This window comes from Helianthus annuus, chromosome 10 (assembly GCF_002127325.2).
Source record: "Helianthus annuus cultivar XRQ/B chromosome 10, HanXRQr2.0-SUNRISE, whole genome shotgun sequence".
NCBI lineage: Eukaryota > Viridiplantae > Streptophyta > Magnoliopsida > Asterales > Asteraceae > Helianthus > Helianthus annuus.
This window is the reverse complement of record NC_035442.2, coordinates 104,705,401-104,718,271: the sequence shown is the minus strand read 5'-3', so window position 1 is coordinate 104,718,271 and position 12,871 is coordinate 104,705,401.

Here is a 12,871-nt window from a genome sequence, read left to right as displayed (position 1 = left end):
TGTGACAGGGCGCATTTGGGTTCCGCTCCATGGAGATCTACGTGAGCTTGTAATGGACGAAGCACAAAAATCTCGTTACTCGATACACCCTGGTTCGGATAAGATGTACCACGATCTCAAGACTACATATTGGTGGCCCGGTATGAAGGCCAGCATAGCCACCTACGTTAGCAAGTGCTTGACCTGTGCTAGAGTCAAGGTTGAATACCAGAAGCCGCCAGGCTTGTTGCAACAACCGAAACTGCCAAAATGGAAATGGGAGCAAATTTCCATGGATTTCGTCACAGGTTTACCAAGATCTCAAAGCGGGAACGATACCATTTGGGTCATCGTGGACCGCCTAACCAAGTCTGCACACTTCCTCGCGATCAAGGAAACAGATAAGTATTCAAAGCTCGCTGCCATCTACTTGAAGGAAATAGTTGCTAGGCACGGAGTGCCAATCTCTATCATATCCGATCGTGACCCATGCTTTACATCCGAATTATGGCAAGCTACGCATAGATCTTTTGGCTCATGATTGGATATGAGCACTGCTTACCACCCACAGACCGATGTTCAAACGGAACGTACCATCCAAATGCTTGAAGACATGCTGAGAGCATGTGTTATTGATTTTGGTAACGGGTGGGAACGACACTTACCGTTGGTAGAGTTTTCCTACAACAACAGCTACCACACCAGCATTCAGGTAGCACCCTTTGAGGCATTGTACAGTCGCAAATGCCGATCACCTCTATGTTGGGCGGAAGTGGGCGAAAGCCAAATCACTAGCCCGGAACTCGTGGTCGAGACTACGGAAAGGATTGCCCAGATCAGACAACGCATGGCGGCATCTCGTGACCGTCAGAAAAGTTACGCTGATAAGCGTAGGAAACCGCTAGAATTCCAGGTCGGTGACCGGGTTCTACTTAAAGTCTCACCCTGGAAGGGTGTGGTCCGTTTTGGTAAACAGGGCAAGCTAAATCCGCAATATGTCAGACCATTTGAAATTACCGAGAAAATTGGTAAGGTTGCTTACAAATTGAATCTGCCTGAAGAGCTGAGTGCGGTGCATAACGTCTTCCACGTATCTAATCTGAAGAAGTGTCTGTCAGATGAAACACTCATAATTCCTTTCAAGAAACTCACTTTTGACGAACAGCTACACTTCATTGAGGAACCGATTGAGATCACGGATCGAGAAATCAAAACCCTCAAACGTAGCCAGATACCTATTGTACGAGTTCGTTGGAATTCGCGCCGTGGCCCAGAGTTTACCTGGGAGCGGGAAGACCAGATGAAGCACAAATATCCCCAGTTGTTCCCTAATGAAACTCCCAGCACTGAAGCTACAACAGAATTTCGGGACGAAATTCCAAACTAACGGGGGGATGATGTGACACCCCGTTGAAACATTCTCACTCATACTAGCTTGACAGCGGCTGCCTTAACTTTAGGGACGAAAGTTCTTAAAACTTGGGGATAATGTGACACTCTAGGTTTTCCCAAGCAACTATCTTGTAGTGACATCGTGTGTGTATATATATATATATATATATATTGTTAAATCAAAGTTTGTGTTTGATCCTGATATGCTATGTGATCCTTGTGTTAGGTTATGTGTATGTAGATTTATATATGTGTATATGTGTGAACCGAGACCACAAGGACCCGACTTGAGACCCCCGGTCTTGAGTAACCCACATAAGTTGGGCCGCAACTCCTTAGCCCATTCGAGAACCCACTAGGGTGCACCAACTTGAAATGGGTATAAAACCCCACCATTGTAGCCGACATTCCTTTTTGGGACATCAATCATCAACTCACAATTCCCTAAGATCATTCTCCTCTCTCCCTCTCACTCTAGCTCTCTCTCTAGAAAACTTTGAACCAAACACCCTCCTCCTTTCTTCTCGGAGCAACCGGCGGCTAAGGAAGGAGCTCTCGGATCTCGGTGAATCCCTACACACCTCCACACTCTTGAACCGGTTAGTGCCTCCTTGTGTATAGTTGGAGACTTTTGATATAGGTCCTTGTTTGTGAATGATCTACATGCTTAGTTTAAATGTTTCCATGTATGACTTGTATGTTATAATGGGATAAAAATGATTAGGTGATGTAGATTGTTGTATGAATGATGGACACAAATCTGTTTTGGAAAATAATTGTCGTTAGTGTTGATTTGGTTAAAATTGTTGTTTATACATGATGTGCAAAAATTTTCTTATGACAAGTACATAAATATACATAGATCTAATATTGAACCGGAGCTTATGAGTTAGATATAGGGCCGCTGATGATGACCGGGTTATATGTTGAATTGAGTTTATGTTGGCTGAATGAACATGCTTGCAAATGATGAACTAGATGAATGTGGGTTGAATATGATATGAACATATGATGAACTGTTTGAATATGACATGAATATTTGAAAAGTTGTGTGTTTGATCCGTTTGATTTGGGAATTAGACAAGAAAACATGTTTGTGCATTCCGGTTGGTTAGTACACAATATCATGAATATGAAACTCTATTGGACAGTACAAGTTGGACAGGTTCTAGAAGGAGTCGGTCATCAGGTGTGCAAGACGAGACCCCCGGTCTCGACTCGAGACCATCTAAATGACAACTCGGGACCACGAATCAGCAACATGAGACAAGCTTCAAAGACTCGAAACCAGCAAGGTCTCGACTCGAGATCTCATGATCTCGACTCGAGACTGAACTCGAGGCCTCTGAGGTTGCGACTCATGCCTACATCACTCGAGAGCAGAGGTTGCGACTCGAGACCGGCCATCCACAACTCGAGATCTCCTGGTTAGGACTCGAGACCGCATATTCTCGAGTCGAGACGACCTGGTCCCGACTGGGCCGCTTGTCTCCGTTATTGGGCCAAAAGTGTGTGGACTGTGCATACTGTTTAATTTGGAGTCTGTGATACATGCTGCTGATTAACTGTTAGTATGATAGGATAGGCCCAATAACACTATGTATTATGCATGTTATGTGTTAGAAACGTGTAAGATATACGTGACTTGTTTGTATCCGAGCTTGACCCAAACTGGTAACCATGTTAGGACGTGGTGACCAGCGTGCTTGACCAAGTAAACTAATCTGCCGAGCAACCCAAGGTGAGTTCACAACTTTAAAGCATGCATTCTCGGTGGTTGGGAAACGGAACTAAAAACAATGCTATCCCCTTGTGAGGGATACAAACCTACTTTTCTCCCCTTATGCGGGACCTTTAGTTAATTACTATTTATATTGGATGCAACAAGCAATACTAAACGCAACTCTATCACTCAAGTCCCTACTACTTAATACCGATTAGTCGCGGGGCCTGGCGAACGGGTTAGTAGTTGATAGCGCTATTTAGGTCTTACCAGCCTCACACCGTGCCCGTGTATGGGATCGGGAGTGAACTAATAGACTTTGGAAAACCGTCAATGATGATAGAACATTGACAAAGGGGCACTCTATGAAAACGTACAGTCACATAGTATTCGGTATTGTAAAACCAGTTTAGTAGCTTACTTAAGGGGTAGCTCCCCTTGGCATAATATAAATGAGTAAATTAACTGTTGAAGCAAGTTTTTGGAATTAAAAACTGGACAAACTCGTGAACTCGCCAACATTATGTTGATACCCTACTGCATGCTTTGCAGGTACCCAGTGACTCAGGAGCTTGCAGCTTGGGGATGTGTAGTGGTCATCTTAACCCGTGTGTTGGGTTCTTTAATAAACTTAAAACATGAACTTTGTTTGAACTGTTTTGCCTATGCTTCCGCTACTTACCTAAACTACTATCCGTACTTAAAATTTATGAACTTTAATTATGATATCTACTAACCCTGTGGTTGGCGAATATTACTTCTGTTATTAATTAAATTGCTCAGTATAATTGGTGGCTGGATCCTAGTCAGTCACACGCCTCGCGGTAGTACTCCGCATGTGGTTTTGAGGGTGTGACATAGTTCACCCGGTCGATTAGAACCTCTTCTACCGCGGTCATTTCCTCGAGAGATTCCCTTAAAGCACTCACGTATCTCACGAGAGTAGCCTCAAGGGAGAGTCTTCTCCCTCGGTGGTTATTCCTTGAGCTATTTGATGAAGTCCCGCTCTGTTAACTCAACATTCTAGGAAAGACGACAAACCATTAACAAATTTTGGAATAACAAACTGTTCAGCACGACCCCGTGCTGCACCACCAGCTTAGGATGTTTAGCTCAAAATTTTTATTTTAAGTTAAATTTGTTTGATTTTTTATTTTTCCGAACGTAAATAACTTAATGTTCTACTATAGTAGATTTACAAAACTTTGAGCTGAAAACCAAGCTTTTGAACCTCCTATTGAAGCTTTTTGAGCTTGAAGCTTGAAGCTTCAATGGAGGTTTTAGTGGAAGGAAGAAAAGGAAAGGACCAAAAGAAGTAAAGACAAGAAGGTTATATGAAACCTTTTCAAGAACATGTCTTTTAGAGTATGTGTGCAAGATCCGGAGAATCTTGGTCTTTTTGGAATGGTTCCAAACTGTTGGTACATCCGTCTGTCGTCTTCGTCTTGTACCAAGTCTTGTACTGTACTAGTTAGATCAGGGCATGTAAAACGAGAAAGTGGTTTAGTGGAGATTCCGCTTGAAATGACATCAATTCAGTTTCAAGCGAAATCACAAGGTTCATATTCCGCTTGAGAGTTAGTTGATGATTTCGCTTGGATTGTTAATGTTGTAATTTCGCTTGAGCTGAACATATACATGTTCAAGCGGAATCTGGAGCCTATATATATGGTCTCCCAAGCGAAATCTCATAACTGTTCATTCCGGTTTGCAACGAAGTGCTGCCGAAGTGTCGTCACGCTGTAAACGTCATTCTATCAATCAAAGAGACAATTTAAAGTAATATTCTTGCCGAATTGAACTCAGTTTGTCTGTTTCCGCCGTTCAAACTGAGATAAACTCTTCTGATAGACTCGTATGGGTCTGAAAACGATCCTACAAGTGGTATCAGAGCTCAGGAGGAAGAGTTCATACGAATTCAGCTATGAATTCTAATTTCTACACCTTCTTTTTCAGATTGAACAACTTTTCACGGTTAAAATTGGCTGAAATTTCCACAGTATGTGCGCAATCATGGTTTAACAAAGCCTTGAAAGTTTCAGGTCTAAATTCAATCAAAAACTTGACAAATTAGTAATTCCGCTTGAAAACGTTCGAGAAAATGATGACGTCATTGTGATTTCGCTTGAAAAGTAATCCTGATTTCGCTTGAGAACTGATATTTCGCTTGAGATTGTCTGCTGATTACACTTGAAGTTCCTATTCTGCTTCAATCTGAGGTTCCGCTTGAAAGTTCATTTTGATTCCGCTCGAACTTGATATCTCGCTTGAACATTGTTGACTGGTTCCGCTTGAATCAGTGGTACCGCTTAAAAAAGTAATTTCGCTTGAGTTGGTTATTTCGCTTGAAAATATAGTCTTTAGAATTTCTTGAAATCCGAATCATGGACGAGGAAATTTATAATGCATTCGCTACTCCGGTTACCCCGATCACTCTTGCACAGAATACAATGTTGGAAAATGAAACGGGTACTATGCAAAAACCGCCCAAGCTAATGAACATCGAGGAGTATAAGGGTTGGGAAGGTCGATTTGAGAACTGGGTACAAGCAAACTATCTTGATGCTTGGGAATGTGTTGAGACGAAGTATGTGAGACCGACAAATGATGATGAGGAGATTATTGCTATCAAGGATATGAGTGCTAAAGATAAAAGGAAAGACAAAAATGAGAAAATGATGCTGAGTCTGCTACAACAAGCTGTGAAAGAAGACATCATGGTCTTATTGCAGCATAATGGAAGTTCTTATTCGATTTGGAAAGAGTTAAGATCAAAGTTTGTTGGTAGTTAGGAAATGATCAAGAACAAGAAATCGCTTTTGAAGAAAGAGTTTGATTTGTTTCGTGGTTTGAAGAATGAGAGCACAAAGCAGATTATAGAAAGATACTGTAATTTGTTGGTTAACATGATAAGGGTGAGTATCCACAAAGATAATGAGGAGTTGATTGAAAAGTTAGCTGATGCGTTACCACACGAAACTTGGGGTACATATTTGATGATGCTCAGAAACAAGAAAGGATTTAACACGCTAACTTTGAGTAAATTCATTGAAAAGTTGGAAGCTCGGGAAATGGAGCAATAGAAGATTGTTAGAATGAAAGACTTCGATGGTGAACAAGACATCGGGCTTTACTACAAAACAGGGATGAATGAGAAAACTATCAACTTATCTCCAAAGGTTGAAATTGCTTTTAATGCAAAGAATTCACCTGGAAGTTCATCAACAGGATCAAGCAGCAAAACAAGTTTTTCATCATCTCCATCTTATGATCCAAAACATTTCAGCAACAAAGAATGGAAGAAAACTTCAATGCAACATTGTATTAAATCTTGAGAATGATCAAGATTACTCAGAGGAAGTTGCTAAGAATCACATGTCTTTGTTTGGGATTGGTGTTGGCATCATACAGTAGTTTTGTTGCAGGAAAGATCGAGAATCCAATGCTTACAAAAGAGGATTATGATCAAATACATGCTGAAGAGATGGAGCTAATGGATATAAAATGGTGTTTGGCTAGTGTGTTGAGGAGAGCTGAGAAATTCAAGCAGATCACAGGAAGAAATGATCTACGTGAAGCTAATATTTCTACTTTGGGTTTTGATAAATCTAAAGTCACTTGTTTTCATTGCAGGGAGAAAGGACACTTCAAGAGGGAGTGCACCAATCGCGAAGCAAGTGGAGCTCAAAATCCTTTCAACAACAACAATGATTACTACCGGAAGGCCATCTACCATCAAGTTGCTCAACAACCAACTCAACAACAACAACATCAGGCACAAACTGCACATGGAAGGAATGTGATTGAAGATTCTTCAAAGAGAGCTTCTGTGGTTAATCAAGATGAATAGAAACCATCAATTGGGATAAATATATTTCAGTTGATGGTAAAGCTTTGATAATAGATCAAGATGATGAGAAATTACCTGAAGGGTTTAGCTGGGAGAATTTCACTTGGGATGATTATATTCCTGACCAAGCTACTGTTCACACAGCTTTTGTTGCTAGAATTGATGAAGATAGTGATGATGATGGTGCTGAATATTATGCAAAACAAATGGCACAACACTTGAAGATGTTGGCTGAAAGTGATAGTGAAGATGATAAATCCAAGAAGAAAAAGAAAAAGGTAAAGACACCGGTTAGCAGTGACGATGAAACAGTACCGGTAGTGAGAAGAAAAGTGAAAGAAGTTTCAACTTTCAAAATTGATGAAGAAGTTGTTGCAAAAAAGTGTCCAGTAATGTGTGAAAATTGTGAAGCAATGAAGAAACAAAATAGTTCGTTGATTCACAATATGAACAGATTGAAGGAATCATATGATGTGCTGAACAAAGCGATGAATATGTACAATGACACAAGTGAAGAGCAAGCAACAACAATGAAGACACTTCAGGGAGCGTTCATGATTAAACAGAAAGTGGTGAACAATTACATTGAGAAGTGTGCTGCTCTTAAACAGAAACTAGAGTTACAAAGAATTGAAACTGAAAGAGTAAACCGTTTGTTGAAAAGTTACTCATGTACTTCTTATGTCATTGACAGGATTTATCCAACTGTTGAAGGCATGAAGGCATTTGAAGAAGATGAAGTAACTAAAGAGCTAAAGATTACTGATGAAAAGACTTCTGAAAAGAAGACTGAGAAGAAAAATGACACAAAGAAAAAGGCTGACAAGAAGAATTCAGGTAAAAAACAAGGGGTCAGTTACAACAAGTGTCCACCCCCGCTGGAAAATGGATATTTGCCCAGAAATCCAAATTCTGAAAGAGTCCAAAAAGCAACAAACTTACAGTGGGAGTCAGAGTCCTCCGTCAATTTGCCAGAAAATATTGATGTCGTTTTTACATCGTCTGACACTGATCAACAATCTCAATTGATGAAGAAAGTGGTGGATCATGTGTTAGATAACGATGAGACAAAGGAGTCAAAGTCGGAGTCTAGTTAAGAGTCAAAGTCTGAGTCCAGCACTCCGAGTCAAAATGAAAAACAGGGAAAAGAGTTTATGATAAATAATTCCCGTTATCAAAATCTAATTTGGATGACGAACCGTTTAAAGTTGCTTATTCTTTGAATGATTCTGATAAATTATATTCTGATGAGGAATTTCCAATAAGAGGCGTCAAAACTGAATTAATCAAAAAGGTTTTCAAAGTAACAGAAATTGATATTTCTGAAATAAAAGATTTAAATCTTACTAATAAACCTAAAAATTACACCTCAAGAGTTCAACAAAGATTAAACTAGAAAAAGGGTTACAGTTCTGGTTCTGGTTTTCAAAAGAAACCAAACCATAACGATAATTTTAAAAAGAAAGGTTTAGGATTTACTCCAACAGAAAAACAGAAAAATGAAAAATATGTCCGAGATTTTAAATAAAAAATGACATTTGTTTCAGGTACGTCAACAGAAGAAGAAAAGAAAGAATTTTGGAGACAGTTAAACAGAGAGTTCCTTGCAAACAAGAAAGAAGAGATGAAGAATGATGATCAGAGAAAGAAAACTCGAACCTGTTTCAAATGTGGTAGAATTGGACATCTTGCGGTGAACTGTTCGCAAGCAATTCAAACCAAACAGGGAGTTTCTAAACTCAAAGAGAAAGTGGTTGAGTTTGAACAACCAATTGACCGAACCAAATTATTCAAAAATTCGAAATTTGAAATTGGTGAATGTTCAAACAAATTTTACAAGAAGAAAGCTAAATCTGACAACCAGAAATGGGTTGTTAAGAAGTCTGCTGAGAGTTCTAGCGATGATTCTGATGGGTTGAAATCAGAGGAGCTATCTTCTGGCGATGAATCTGATTCCACAAAATCAGAGGAGCCACAGGTTTTTGAAAATGGTGAAAAATCAGTTCCGACTGTGGATGATGAGAATTTTCCACCACTTCATGCTGAAAATTTTAAGAAGAAAATTGGTAAAGTTGAGATTTCTAACCAATTTTATTCTGATAAGCAGGTTTTTGATGTTGAAAAGACCTTTAACTCCAAGGTAAAACATATCTTTGGTAAGATGATTGATCGAAAAGTCAAAGGGGTTAAAGAGTTCTACGAAAAGAAGACGGGAGGTAAGAAACCGAGTGTTGGTGACTCGGTAACACCCAAGGCTGGTCAGGCTTGGGTGAATATTTTCTTTGAATGAAAAACCTGAATTGCCGGAGATCCCAAGTTTGTAATCGCGGGTCAGGAATCGGCATCTTTCTGAAAAGATTTTTTGAAAATGTTTAAATTTTGGCAAGTCATGCTGCTGGAATTGCTGGAGTTCCCAGGTTGGTAAGCGTGGAACATGAATCGGCATCATTCTTTGTATTTGTTTGTGTGTTACTTACAAGTGGTACAGAGGTTGGTACTTATAGCATGATTAATCAAGGTCATTAATTTGAACTTGATGTAATCTTCATATTTTTGGTTGAAAGACAATATGATGAACCACATCCCCATCCCTACAAATGGTAAAATCAACTAAACTTATTTTCCGGAAAAATCGTTTTGATTAAAACAAACTTAAGTGTTTTGAAATCTAAATGAGAAAATAGTTTGTTGATAGGGGGAGTTCTGATTGTTTATGCCAAGTGAATGGCGATTTGATGCGATTTGATATCAGTTGTCAAGTTTACTTGTACAGTTTGTTTTCAAATTTCTTTAATTGTGTTTGCATTTTAGGGGGAGTAAAATTTCAGAAAATCCAAAAACATTAGAAAATTTGAAAAAGTCAAAAACATGATAAATCAAAAATGAGTTTTATTGTGAAAAAGAGGAAATGATAGTACATCAGTAGACTATCACAACATGCTAAAGATTTGGAAAGTTAAAAATGTGATAAACAATCTCACTGTGGATATGTCAGTAGGTTTTTATACATTTAGTAGATTGTGATGAGATATAAATCTAAAATTCAAACTTGCTTATATCGTGGGGAACAACTTCTTGGATATATGGGTAACCCCCGAAATCTTGTTTGAAAGGTCCCTCTTTCTGAGATACTAGGTCTTTATGCTTAGTGATATCTGGGGTATTATCCAGGGACTTCTACTGAATGGAAATTCTGACCTAGTCCCCGTATAATACTTTCCACAATGCTTGAAATATAGCGCAACCCTCAGCATAAAAAATGATAAAACATTGAAAAATGCTAATCATGTGCTGTTGAAGAAAAGATCCTCTAAAGGGCACACACCTAAAGTCGAACCGTCATCTCTCTGCTGAATGAAAGTTCTGACCTGAGCTCTCATGGTTTCGCATATAACCCCTTACAGATATCATCTAGGTATACTCACCTGTAAGACTGAATATTGGGATCTGGATACGGGAGTATATTCAAGTGGTGGGACACGCGATTAAGTTTAAGTGTTTAAGACATTAATTTCGTATCTTGGAACGATTGAACTTTGTGTAAAAATTTAATTGGACAAATATACTGACAATCTAGGTGAATTGTTTAGAACTTAAAATGAAATGAAGCTTAATGGTGTTGGTGATTTGTCTCAGAAACTGATATGATCCTCTTACACAAACTCACAAAAATATTGTTTGTATAGATTTCATTTCTGCATAGTTGTATTCCTACATGTGGTGTCTGTTTTGAATTTAAAAAATCCAAAAAGATTTTACTGTGTTTTAGCATAAATTTTTGAAAAATACAAAAAGATTTTCGACAACTGGTGTTGAAGAGCTGATTTTCAAAATTCCAAGTGCTAAACATGATGACATTTTGTGAAGAGGAGTTTGAGTAAAAATAGTCTAAAATCTATTTTACAAGTGGTCATTAGAAGCTTTGAATATGATACTCCTGAAAGTGGTTCATCAGAGAACTAAATGATAAATCATTTTGTGATTTTACAAGTAGTGTCTGAGTGTGTTATAGCTTTGTATTATAAATCTTATGAGTAAGAGCTAGGTTTATCGATCCTGAGTAGCTTGTGATTGAAGAAAGCCAGGTTTTTTTTTTATCCTAAGCAGAGTTTTGAGCCAGGCAACTATCTTGAACCGGTGAAAGCCAGACTGCGATCCCAGCTGATTGAGAGGGGGAGTCTGAATGACAAAGAGCAAGGTTCTGATCCTGAGATTGTTGCTGCTGGCAAGATTTAAAGATTCAACATTCGAGGGGGAGTGTTTGTTGGTAATGACTAGAGAAGAAGTCAACATCCGAGAGAAGGAGTTTGTTGATGAAAGAGAAGAGAAGATAAAGAGTGAGGATACTTACAGCGTCAAATACTTCAAAGAGAAGCCCAGAGGCTGATAAAGACTGAAGATGTGAAGACTCGACACTGAAGACTCCGTCAACACCCAAGGGGGAGTTTGTTGGTGCATCCGTCTGTCGTCTTCGTCTTGTATCGAGTCTTGTACTGTACTAGTTAGATCAGGGCACGTAAAACGAGAAAGTGGTTTAGTGGAGATTCCGCTTGAAATGACATCAAGTCAGTTTCAAGCGAAATCACAAGGTTCATATTCCGCTTGAGAGTTAGTTGATGATTTCGCTTGGATTGTTAATGTTGTAATTCCGCTTGAACTGAACATATACATGTTCAAGCGGAATCTGGAGCCTATATATATGGTCTCCAAGCGAAATCTCATGACTGTTCATTCCGGTTTGCAACGAAGTGCTGCCGAAGTGTTGTCACGCTGTAAACGTCATTCTATCAATCAAAGAGACAGTTTAAAGTAATATTCTTGCTGAATTGACCTCAGTTTGTCTGTTTCCGCCATTCAAACTAAGATAAACTCTTCTGATCAACTCGTTTGGGTCTGAAAACGATCCTACACAAACATTCTCCTCAAGGGTAACTTTATAGACAGTGACAACACGTCGACACGACCCTGTTCCTGGGCAACACGGCCCCGTGTCGCCTGCATGAGTCAGAGAACGTTGTCCGTTAGTGAGACACTGGTCACGTCATAATTGACACAGCCCCGTGCTGGAAAATACGAGGGGCATGGCCCCGTGTTAATCCAACACGCCCCGTGTTTTGGAAGAAGATTTGACATGACCTCGTATTTCAGAGAATTTATGAAGTTATGTCTAGGGTTTCTTTAAGGAATTGTCCGTTATCTGGCGGTTCCTTACCGGTTGGGACAATACCATATTGTCAGATATACCTTAGGCTCTGGCGAGAGGTACGAAAACGCAAGAGATTGTCGAAACGATAGAACCCTACTTTAAAAATGGGAAAATGGAACGACCCCTTATTTACCTTATCCGGGCTCTTGTTAAAGAGGGTATGAGTCGGTTCGCTCCTGTCCAAATCGTCAGTGTGATATTCATACTCTGTAAAGGGGACTGTCATCGCGGAATCGAAACAAGGACGATTATCGCCTTCTTCTTCGCAAGCATCTATGGTAGGCTTGTTGGCCTTGGTGTTGTTTGTACCCGATTTTTCTTCCATCGATTCTCCTTTGGTTGAGATCCTTGGGGAACATCGCGCCTCCATCAAGGATTCTTTTTCTTCGAGTTGTTGCTAAAGCTCCCTATCGACTCGCTCCGTCTGAAATGCGCGAACTCTCGAGTCAACTCTAGGAATTGCTTGACAAAGGCTTCATTCGCCCTAGCACCTCCCCTTGGGGCGCGCCAGTCCTTTCGTCGAAAAGAAGGATGGATCGTTCCAGATGTGCATCGACTACAGGGAATTGAATAAGCTGATTATCAAGAATCGCTATCCCCTACCCCGAATCGATGATTTGTTTGATCAGTTACAAGGTGGTACTTGTTTCTCGAAGATTGATTTACGCTCAGGCTATCACCAGTTGCGCATTCAAGAGGATGATATACCCAAAACCTCCTT